The sequence below is a fragment of the Zea mays genome, chromosome 3 (assembly GCF_902167145.1).
Source record: "Zea mays cultivar B73 chromosome 3, Zm-B73-REFERENCE-NAM-5.0, whole genome shotgun sequence".
NCBI classification, from domain to species: domain Eukaryota; kingdom Viridiplantae; phylum Streptophyta; class Magnoliopsida; order Poales; family Poaceae; genus Zea; species Zea mays.
The window spans coordinates 211117809-211130028 of record NC_050098.1 but is presented as its reverse complement, the minus strand read 5'-3'; positions in this window follow the sequence as shown (position 1 = coordinate 211130028).

The following is a 12220-nucleotide window of genomic DNA, read 5'->3' as shown; positions in this document are numbered from 1 at the left end:
AGGAATATAAAAAACATAGGAATTGAGGTGTTAGTTTTTTTCAATCCTATTGTTGAGCACCATTTTGAGTGCGCGGACGGTCCACGCCTATGGGCCGGACGGTCCGCGCAGGCGCAGAACAGATTAGGGTTCCGAGTTTCTTGCTATGTTTGTTGGCGAAAATCTCGGGATAAGCTCGGAAATTAGTTTGTAAAGGGTCCAGCCCCTCTCCTATATAAATAGAGAGGTATACGACCGATTTGTAATCATCAATCGAATCAATACAACTTCTATTTCACATTTTATCCTAGGAGTAGTTCTAGTCTAGTTTAGGTTTAGCCTCTCGATCCCCAAATTCTTCGCCTCTCTTCGACTCTACGCCGATTAGAGGAGTCTAGGTCGACTGGCCCGAGACTAGACAACCCCTAGGATCTCTCCTCCCCGACGGGGTCCCTCCCGGGAGCGAGATCCAGGCGCCGCCGGCGATCTTCCGCCGCCCCTGCGCACGCGCGGACCGTCCGGCCCCAGGGCGCGGACCGTCCGGCCGTCAGGCAGAGGACCCTAGTCCCTGCGCCAGGTCGCGGACCGTTGAGAGCACCTAGAGGGGGGGGGAGGGTGAATAGGTGATCCTGTGAAAACTTAAAACTTAATCCACAAGACTTGATTAGAGTTAGCACAGTTAAGCCAAGTGGCTAGAGAGGAGAGCTTGCACAACACGAAAACCACAAAGAGATCAACACAGAGATGGCACAATGGTTTATCCCGTGGTTCGGCCAAGTTCAACACTCTTGCCTAGTCCACGTTGTGGCGTCCCAACGGACGAGGGTTGCAATCAACCCCTCTCAAGCGGTCCAAAGACCCACTTGAATACCACGGTGTTTTGCTTTGCTTTACTATATCCCGTTTGCGAGGAATCTCCACAACTTGGAGCCTCTCGCCCTTACACTTTGATGATCACAAAGAAGCACGGAGTAAGGGAGGGATGATCAATACACACAAGACACGAAATCAGAGTACCAACACGCACACAAGTTGCAACAAGAGCTCACAACACAACTCAGCGAGTTCACAACTCAAATGGAGCTCTAATTGCTATCACAAAGAATCAAACGCGCGGAATCGAAGTCTTGGTGCTTAGGAATGCTTAGAGGATGCTTGGTGTACTCCTCCATGCGCCTAGGGGTCCCTTTTATAGCCCCAAGGCAGCTAGGAGCCGTTGAGAGCATTCCAGGAAGGCAATTCTTGCCTTCTGTCGCTTGGCGCACCGGACAGTCCGGTGCACCACCGGACACTGTCCGGTGCGGATCTCTTTCCTTATTTGGCGAAGCCGACCGTTGCAGTCTTGGAGCCGTTGGCGCACCGGACACTGTCCGGTGCACAACGGACAGTCCGGTGCCCCCTTCCGACCGTTGGCTCGGCCACGTGTCTCGTGCGGATCGCGCGGCCGACCGTTGGCTCACCGGACAGTCCGGTGAATTATAGCCGTACGCCGTTAATTATTTCCTGAGAGCAGCAAGTTCGCCTGAGCCAGCCTGGCGCACCGGACACTGTCCGGTGCACCACCGGACAGTCCGGTGCACCCAGACTGAGCTGACTTCGGCAGAACAAAGCCATCTTTAATTTCAACTTGATTTTTCCCGTTTCCAGCACTTAGACACAATACATTAGTCTCTAAAACAATGTACTAAGTCTGAGAAACATACCTTTATACTTGATTTGTACTTTGTCCACCATTTAACACTTAGGCACTTGTGTTGGACACTAAATCACCAAAATACTTAGAAATGGCCCAAGGGCACATTTCCCTTTCAATCTCCCCTTTTTTGTTGATTTATGCCAACACAACATAAAGCAAGTAGAACAAGTGCAAAATCAATTCAAATAAGAACTCAAAATTGTTTTGATTCAAATTTGACATATATGGATCATTCTTTGCCACCACTTGGTTTGTTTTTGCAAATCAAACTCAATTTCCTATCTCTAAGTCAAACACACTTGTTGAAACACAAAGAGAGATATTTCATGAGAAATTGATCAAGGATTCAAAAACTCCCCCTTTTTCCCATAATCAAGCCTTCTCCCCACAAGAAACCAACTTTTGACAATAAGAGACAAACAAGAGTATTTTGACAAACAAAAGCTCTAACTCTTACTATTTTCAAAATTCACAAGTGGTAGCTGATCCATTTATTGCTTTGGCCTTATTTTCTCCCCCTTTGGCATCAAGCACCAAAACGGAATCAATTTTGGCCCTTTAACCCCATTGCCTTACCAAAATCTTCAACTAAGAGTAAAAAAGGCAATAAAAGTACAAAGATGAACTTGGAAAAAGTTACTCTTTCATCGGAGTGCAGTGGAAGTCTTGCATGGTCCAAGTCCACTTTTCCCTTTCAAACCTCCTTTGAGACTAAATTAAGCAAACTCAAGCACACAGTTAGTCTCAAAGGGTCAAGTTGTAGCACATCTCCCCCTAAATTTGTGCATCACTCACAATTGGACTTGTGAGGTCCGGGGAGTGCTTGTACAACTTGAGCACCATAAATAAACACAAAATGCATTAAGGAACATGATCAAAGGCATAAACACATGTATGCTATAAATCAATCCAAGTTCCGCGAATCCAAGACATTTAGCTCACTGCGCAACTTGCAAAAGGTCTGCTCATCTAAAGGCTTGGTAACGATATCGGCTAGCTGGTTCTCGGAGCTAACATGAAACACTTCGATATCCCCCTTTTGCTGGTGGTCTCTCAAAAAGTGATGCCGGATGTCTATGTGCTTTGTGCGGCTGTGTTCAACAGGATTATCCGCCATGCGGATAGCACTCTCATTATCACATAGGAGTGGGACTTTGCTCAGATTGTAGCCAAAGTCCCTGAGGGTTTGCCTCATCCAAAGTAGTTGCGCGCAACACTGTCCTGCGGCAACATACTCGGCCTTAGCGGTGGATAGGGCAACGGAAGTTTGTTTCTTAGAACTCCACGACACCAGGGACCTTCCTAGGAATTGGCACGTCCCCGATGTACTCTTCCTATCGACCTTACATCCAGCATAGTCGGAGTCTGAATATCCAATTAAGTCAAAGGTAGACCCCTTTGGATACCAGATTCCGAAGCAAGGCGTAGCGACTAAATATCTAAGAATTCGCTTCACCGCCACTAAGTGACATTCCCTTGGATCGGATTGAAATCTAGCACACATGCATACGCTAAGCATAATATCCGGTCTACTAACACATAAATAAAGTAAAGACCCTATCATGGACCGGTATGCTTTTTGATCAATGGACTTACCTCCTTTGTTGAGGTCGGTGTGTCCGTCGGTTCCCATTGGAGTCTTTGCGGGCTTGGCGTCCTTCATCCCAAACCGCTTGATCAAGTCTTGCGTGTACTTCGTTTGGGAGATGAAGGTCCCATACTTGAGTTGCCTCACTTGGAACCCAAGAAAATAGCTTAACTCGCCCATCATTGACATCTCAAACTTTTGAGTCATCACCCTGCTAAACTCTTCACAAGACTTTTGGTTAGTAGAACCAAATATTATGTCATCGACATAAATTTGGCACACAAAAAGATCACCATCACAAGTCTTAGTAAAAAGAGTTGGATCGACTTTCCCAACCTTGAAAGCATTAGCAATTAAAAAGTCTCTAAGGCATTCATACCATGCTCTTGGGGCTTGCTTAAGTCCATAGAGCGCCTTAGAGAGCTTACACACGTGGTCGGGGTACCATTCATCCTCGAAGCCAGGGGGTTGCTCCACATACACCTCCTCCTTGATTGGCCTGTTGAGGAATGCGCTCTTCACATCCATTTGGAACAACCTGAAAGAATGGTGAGCGGCATATGCTAGCAAAATACGAATGGACTCTAGCCTAGCCACAGGAGCGAAAGTCTCCTCAAAGTCCAAACCTGCGACTTGGGCATAACCTTTTGCCACAAGTCGTGCCTTGTTCCTTGTCACCACCCCGTGCTCGTCTTGTTTGTTGCGGAACACCCACTTGGTTCCCACAACATTTTGCTTGGGACGAGGCACCAGTGTCCAAACTTCATTTCTCTTGAAGTTATTGAGCTCCTCTTGCATGGCAACCACCCAGTCCGGATCTAGCAAGGCCTCCTCTACCCTGAAAGGCTCCATAGAAGAGACGAAGGAGTAATGCTCACAAAAATTAACTAATCGAGACCAAGTAGTTACTCCCTTGCTAATGTCACCCAAAATTTGGTCGACGGGATGATCCCTTTGAATCATCGCTCGAACTTGAGTTGGAGGTGCAGGTTGTTCTTCTTCCTCCATTCCTTGATCATCTTGTGCTCCCCCTTGATCACACGCCTCCTCTTGATGAACCTGTTCATCTTATTGAGTTGGGGGATGCACCATTTGTCGGCGTTTCAAGACCGGGGGGTCCCTAAGCCGACGAGTGAATGTGCCGCGTGCCCCAGCCCAGATGGGTCGAGCGCGTGGGCGAGCGCGAAGGGGGGAAGCGAGGTGGCCGGAGACGGGCGTGAGAGAGGTGGAAATCCCGCGGCCTTCGTGTTCGTCCCGCGCCCAGGTCGGGTGCGCTTGCAGTAGGGGGTTACAAGCGTCCACGCGGGTGAGGGAAGCGAGCGGCCCCAGGAGAGCGCCTGTCCCGTCCTCGTCCCCGCGCGGCCAACCTTCTCTAAGAAGGCCCTGGTCCTTCCTTTTATAGGCGTAAGGAGAGGATCCAGGTGTACAATGGGGGTGTAGCAGAGTGCTACGTGTCTAGCGGGGGGGGGGGGGGAAGCTAGCGCCCTAAGTACATGCCAATGTGGCAGCCGGAGAGATCTTGGCACCCTGCTGTTGTGATGTCGTGGCTGTCGGAGGAGCAACGGAGCCTGGCGGAGGGACAGCTGTCGGAGCGGTTGAGTCCTTGCTGACGTCCCCCTGCTTCCGTAAGGGAGCTGAGAGCCGCTGTCGTCACAGGGCTAGCGGGGCGCCATCATTGCCTATCTGGCGGAGCTAGCCAGATGGGACACCGGTCTTGTTCTCTGCGGCCCGAGTCGGCTTGGGGTAGGGTGATGATGGCGCTTCCTGTTGACGTGGCTGGCCTGTGCCCTGGGTCGGGCGACGTGGAGGCTCCTCCGAAGCTGAGGTCGAGTCTGTCTTCCATGGCCGAGGCCGAGCCCGAGCCCCTGGGTCGAGCGAGGCGGAGGTTGTTCGGCAGAGGCCCGGGCGGAGTCCGAGCCCTAGGTCGGGCGAAGTGGAGTTCGTCGTCTTCTGGGGCTGAGCCCGAGTCCGAGCCCTGGGTCGGGCGGAGCGGAGTTCGCCGTCTTCCGGGGCTTAGCCCGAGTCCGAGCCCCGGGGCGGGCGGAGCGGAGTTCGCCGTCTTCCGGGGCTTAGCCTGAGTCCGAGCCCTGGGTTGGGCGGAGCGGAGTTCGCCGTCTTCCGGGGCTTAGCCCGAGTCCGAGCCCTGGGTCGGGCGGAGCGCAGTTCGCCGTCTTCCGGGGCCTAGCCCGAGTCCGAGCCCTGGGTCGGGCGGAGCGGAGTTCGCCGTCTTCCGGGGCTTAGCCCGAGTCCGAGCCCTGGGTCGGGCGGAGCGGAGTTCGCCGTCTTCCGGGGCTTAGCCCGAGTCCGAGATGGCGGAGTTTCCTATGGCGCCTTTGGCAGGGCCTGACTGCCTGTCAGTCTCACTCTGTCAAGTGGCACTGCAGTCGGAGTGGCGCAGGCGGCGCTGTCCTTCTGTCAGACCGGTCAGTGGAGCGGCGAAGTGACGGCGGTCACTTCGGCTCTGCCGGGGGGCGCGCGTCAGGATAAAGGTGTCAGGCTACCTTTGCGTTAAATGCCCCTGCGACTCGGTCGGTCGGCGCGACGATTTAGTCAGGGTTGCTTCTTAGCGAAGGCAAGGCGTCGGGCGAGCCGGAGATGTGTCCGCCGTTAAAGGGGGGCCTCGGGCGAGACGGAAATCCCTCGGGGTCGGCTGCCCTTGCCCGAGGTTAGGCTCGGGCGAGGCGTGATCGAGTCACTCGTATGGACTGATCCCTGACTTAATCGCACCCATCAGGCCTCTGCAGCTTTATGCTGATGGGGGTTACCAGCTGAGAATTAGGCGTCTTGAGGGTACCCCTAATTATGGTCCCCGACAGTAGCCCCCGAGCCTCGAAGGGAGTGTTAGCACTCGCTTGGAGGCTTTCGTCGCACTTTTTTGCAAGGGGACCAGCCTTTCTCGGTTGCATTTTGTTCCGGTGGGTGCGCGCGAGCGCACCCGCCGGGTGTAGCCCCCGAGGCCTCGGTGGAGTGGTTTCACTCCCCCGAGGTCTTAATGCCTTGCGTAATGCTTCGGCTGGTCTGGTTGTTCCGTCATGCGAACTGGCCGTAGCCCGGGTGCACGATCGGGGCCCAAGTTCTCGGGCTGGTATGTTGACGCTGTCAACGGTTCGGCCGGAGCCGGGTTTGCGAGAGCAGCCCCCGAGCCTCCGCACAGGGCGAGAGGGCGATCAGGGACATACTCGGCTTTTTTACATACGCCCCTACGTCGCCTTTCCGCAAGGAGGAGGGGGGGAGAGCGCCATGTTACCCTCGATGGGCACCGAACATGGTGTCTCCGGTGAGCTGCAAGCGGGTAATCCGAGTGGACGTCCGTGCCCCGTTCGTTGGGGGTCGGCTAGGGGCCCAGAGGCACGCCCAAAAGTACCTGCGGGTGATCTGCCGGACCCGGTCCCCTGGCGACGGGGTCTGAGGGCTCGATGCCTCCCTCCGATGGGATTTCGTTACAAGATCGCTCCCGCTGGTCTCGGAAATGTCCTAGGGTACCTCGGGAGCGCAACCCGAGCCTTGGTTATGTATCGAACGTACCCCTGGTCATCCCTCGCTCGGCGTCTGAGGCGACTGTGAACCCTTCGGGGGCCAGCCTTCGAACCCCAGATCAGTAATGGGCGCGGAGCCCGAGTAGCCTGAGGCAGCCGTGGAGCCCTTCGGGGGGCTGGCCTTCGAACCTCTGACCAGTAGTGGGTGTAGGGCCCACGCGATCTGAGGCGACTGTTGAACCCCTCGGAGGGACAGCCTTCGAACCTCTAATCAGTAGGTGGGGGCTCGGAGCCCGGTTCCTTCACAGGGAAGGATCCTTTTCGGGGTATCCCCTTTTCCCGGTCCCTGTTGCAAGAGATAGAAAAAGGAGAAAAGGAAAAGGACACGAAATCGAACGACGCGGCGTACCTTTTTTGGCGCGGTTATTACGGCGAAGGCGAAGCGTCGTCCGCTTCTCCTGCCAGAAGCGCCGCCCGTCCTGCCGCGGAGTTAATGCGACGGGGCGAGTGGTTGGCGGGGTGGCCGTTGCGCGTGCGCGAGCCGTTCGAGGAACGGACCACAGGCGCCCTGTCTTCACGCTGTGAGAGGGGGTTCTCTTGCTGCCCCTTGACGGGACGTGAGTCTGGCCGACGACGTGACCGCTGCTCCCGCCCGCCTGCCACCGTCATTACTGTCGGCCCACTTTCGGCTGTATTGACCGTCGCGCCAGGCTGGCGCTGCTGGGTCGTGCGCTGGGCCGCCTCGAGTCGCGGTATTGGTTCCGCAACCGAAGAGGCATGGTGGTGGCGCAAGTGGCGGTGCAGTTGCTTGCATGCAGCATCTGGCGCGCCGGTTGCGTGACGCGTGGGCCTGGGCCTCCATGCTGGCGTGTTGGGAGTCGGAGAAGCGCGTCCACCTGGCGCGATTGCATGCCGCCTGCATGGCTGCCCGCCCCTTTCGCCCGTTGGTCTGGGCAAAAGTGGGGGGGGGGGTCGCTTGTAACTGCTGGGCGGTTGTGTGCACCACGCGCGGCGGTTTGGCTTCTTCTGCTTTGAGCCGGTTTGCACGACACGCGGGACCCAGCCCCCGCGCCGCAGGGGAGGGCCTTGGAGCGTGTTGGAGAAGACTCAGCCCGTGACGTTTGGGGGCGCACGTAGGGAGAGTTGCCTTTAAAAGGAGGGCGACCCCTTTCGGAAGGCGACCATGTCTTCTCGCTCCCTTATGCATCGCGTCTTTCCACTTTCCAAGCCCCCGGATGGGGGTACCCGCCATCTTTTCGCCTCATCGTTGGAGGAACGCAACTCCGCGGGAGTTGGTACCTTTCAGCCATCGTTCGGCTTCAAGGATTTTCATCATGCAGCCCGGCTGCACCCCTCCACCGACGGTCACCCAAGATGGTGACCTCCGGCTTGATGGTGGGGGAAAGCGACCCGGGCTGCGGCCTCTACCCCTCCCTCCGCCTCAAGGATTTTCATCACCAGGGCTGGGGAGGAGAGAGTGCCGAGTTGGGGTCGGCCCCTGCATGGGCGGTGGCTCGCTCCTTCACTCAGTGATCGGAGGGAAGGGCGGTTGTCGTCCGTGGCGCTGGCAGCTGCACCGTGCCTGCCTTTCGGACGCGAGTGGCTTCGGAGCCGCTCGCGGCGCCGGCGTCTGCCACGGCAGCTTGAAGAGGTTCTTCCGCCGGCGAGATAGCCAGGGCCGGCCACAGACCGACCTCCAACTCTACGGCCTTCTGCCCATCCTTGCCTCACAAGTTTGGGCATGGGCGGGGGCCTCCTAGCAGCAGCGCCCGCCCTGAGGTCAGTGCTGCCGCTGTTCGGCCCCCCTAAGCAGAAGTCGTCGTCGTCGCCGCTGCTGGAGCAGGTGACGGCGCGCCGTCCGTCGGTCTTCTGTTGCTCCGCAGGCCTACCCCTATCGAGTGGGGTTGTTCGTACCTGCGGAGGGGGAACCAGAGTTCCGTTTGTAATGGCACTTTGAATGCCGGTGTCTTTGTTCATTGTGGCTGTCGAGGCCTGAACATGTATGTAATTTTGGCACGGAGCCGTGTTTTTTCCTCATTTTCGAGCACTAAGACTCGCCTGTTGATTATCTGAACCGCTTCACCAAGCATGAGTCGCCCCGTGTCAAGGTGACGAGTGAGGTATCCGTATCCCGGAGGCGTAGGAGTCCCTCGGCTCGATCGACCTTGTTGTCCGAGGCTCCTCTAGCTTAGTTAAAGAGACCCCTTGGCCGCTCTTCGATGAGCCGAGGCCAGGGGTAGCGATATCAGCACGAACAGAGGCGGAGTTGGCTCGAAAATGAAAACCTGGTTGGCCGGAGCCTAGCCGGGTTGTCCGTCAGCGGGACCGATGCCGGAGTTGATCAGCCGAGGCCTCGGACCGGGCTAGCGCCCTTGGAAGATGGTTGGCCGAGGCCCCTGGGGTAACCGGCCGAGCCGCCTGCTCGGGCCGGATTCCCGGAGAAGTCCCTGGACCGCGTCGCCGTCCGAGACTGGGTCGGACCTTGCTGAAGGTGTCGCCGATGCCGAGGGTGCTACAGCCCCCTTCCAGCGTGAAGACCCGAGCCTGCAGGATCAGATTGTCTTGTAGCGTGTGCCTTCTGCGGCCGCTGAGGCCAGAAAACACACCCTCGCTGCGTTGTAAAGTTGCGTCTCCTTTTCTCTTATTTCGAGTATCTGGACTTTTTTGTCGGTAACAGGGATGTTTGTGCGAGCGAGAGTTGCTTCTCGCGGAAGGTGATGAGTGAGGTATCCGTATCCCGGAGGCGTGGGAGTCCCTCGGCTCGGTCGGCCTTGCCGCTTACGTGTACTTTCACCCGTCCATGAGGCCCTGCCACCGATTCAGTCGAGAAGGCTCGAAGGACCGCTTCGGCAGAAGAGCTTCCGAACGTAAAGACTTGTTCGGTCCGCAGAATCACTTTATCCGAGCGCGAGTTACTTATCGCAGAAGGTGATGAGTGAGGTATCCGTATCCCGGAGGCGTAGGAGTCCCTCGGCTCGGTCAGCCTTGGCTGCTTACGTGTACTCCGTCGTTTTCAGGATCCGCTTTTCGAAGTAGTCAAAAAGCACGAAAGATATTCTGCTAAAAGGGATCTTTTTTCGAGGAAAATTTCGACGCAGACGGGGTCCCCCCTTTTAGCCCCCGAGGGAGGGTCGGGCTTTGCCGAGGCGAGGCCGACCCTTCCTTGATGACTAAACTTTGCGTGGGTGCGAGGTATATGAACAACTTGAAAACATCATAAGGGTAGAAGCGACGTAGATGTTGGATGTTCCAAGCGTTGCCGTAGACCTCACCTTGATTGTTGGCCAGCTTGTACGTTCCGGGCTTCAGAACTTTGGCGATGACGAATGGCCCCTCCCAGGGGGGCGTGAGCTTGTGCCTCCCTCGGGCGTCTTGCCGCAGCCGAAGCACCAGGTCGCCCACCTGGAGGTCTCGGGGCCGGACCCCTTCCAGCTGGTCCAGCGATTCTTCTCGGCTAGCTTGGTTGCTTTGATCGTTGTAGGCCCTCGTCCTCGGGGAGCCGTATTCCAGGTCAGTGGGCAAGATGGCCTCGGCCCCGTAGACCAGGAAGAACGGCGTGAAACCCGTGGCTCGGCTCGGCGTTGTCCTCAGGCTCCAGACCACCGAGGGGAGTTCCTTCATCCATCGCTTGCCGAACTTGTTGAGGTCGTTGTAAATCCGGGGCTTGAGCCCTTGCAGAATCATGCCGTTGGCATGCTCTACTTGCCCATTCGACATGGGATGAGCCACGGCGGCCCAGTCCACCCGGATGTGGTGATCCTCGCAAAAATCCAAGAATTTCTGCCGGTGAACTGGGTACCGTTGTCGGTGATGATGGAGTTTGGGACCCCGAAGCGATGGATGATGTTGGTGAAGAACGCCACCGCCTGCTCGGACCTGATGCTGTTCAGGGGTCGAACCTCGATCCACTTGGAGAATTTGTCGATGGCGACCAGCCGGTGCGTGTAGCCCCCGGGCGCCTTCTGCAAGGGACCGACGAGGTCCAGACCCCACACAGCAAAGGGCCAGGTGATGGGTATCGTATGCAGAGCCTGAGCGGGCAGGTGGGTCTGCTTCGCATAGAATTGGCACCCTTCGCAGGTGCGGACAATTCTAGTGGCGTCAGCCACCGCCGTTGGCCAGTAGAAGCCTTGCCGGAAAGCATTCCCGACAAGGGCTCGAGGCGCTGCATGATGGCCGCAGGCCCCCGAGTGTATTTCTTGCAGGAGTTCCTGACCTTCGGCGATGGAGATGCATCGCTGGAGGATGCCCGAGGGGCTGCGGTGGTAGAGCTCCTCCTCATCGCCCAGCAAGACGAACGACTTGGCGCGTCGCGCTACCCGCCGAGCCTCAGCTTGGTCGAGGGGTAGCTCTCTTTGGCGGAGATATTGCAGGTACGGGGTCTGCCAATTTCGATCAGGTGTGGCCCCGTTCTGCCCCTCCTCGACGTGCAGTGCCTCGCCCTCGGGGGCCGAGGGTACCTCGGGCTGAACCAAGGACGCCTCGGGCTGAGCCGAGGGTACCTCGGGCTGGACCGAGGGTGCCTCGGTCTCGGGCGTGTCGTTGATCTTGACGGAGGGTTGATGCAGATCCTGGGAGAAGACGTCTGGGGGAACCGTCGTTCGCCCCGAGGCTATTTTTGCCAGCTCGTCTGCAGTCTCGTTGTAGCGCCGAGCGATGTGGTTAAGCTCGAGCCCGTAGAACTTGTCTTCCAGACGCCGAACCTCATCGCAGTAGGCCTCCATCTTCGGGTCGCGGCAGTGGGAGTTCTTCATGACTTGGTCGATGACGAGCTGCGAGTCACCGCGGGCGTCGAGGCGTCTGACCCCTAGCTCGATGGCGATCCGCAACCCGTTGACCAGAGCCTCGTACTCAGCCACATTGTTGGACGCCGGGAAATGGAGGCGTAGCACGTAGCGTAGGTGTTTCCCGAGGGGCAAGATGAAGAGCAGGCCCGTGCCGGCTCCCGTCTTCATCAGCGACCCGTCGAAAAACATGGTCCAGAGCTCCGGTTGGATCGGAGCCGTCGGCAGCTGGGTGTCGACCCATTCGGCTACGAAGTCCGCCAATACCTGGGAGTTGATGGCCTTCCGAGGGGCGAACGAGATTGTCTCGCCCATGATTTCCACCGCCCACTTTGCGATCCTGCCCGAGGCCTCTCGGCACTGGATGATCTCCCCCAGGGGGAAGGATGACACCACAGTTACCGGATGAGACTCGAAGTAATGTCGCAACTTTCGCCTCGTCAGGATCACCGCATACAGCAGCTTCTGCACTTGTGGGTAGCGGATCTTGGTTTCGGACAGTACCTCGCTGACGAAGTAAACTGGCCTCTGAACGGGCAGTGCATGCCCCTCTTCTTGCCTCTCGACCACAATCGCGGCGCTAACCACCTGAGTGGTCGCGACGACGTAGACCAAGAGGGCTTCTCCATCAGCTGGGGGCACCAAGATAGGCGCCTTTGTAAGGAGCGCCTTCAGGTTCCCGAGAGCTTCCTCGGCC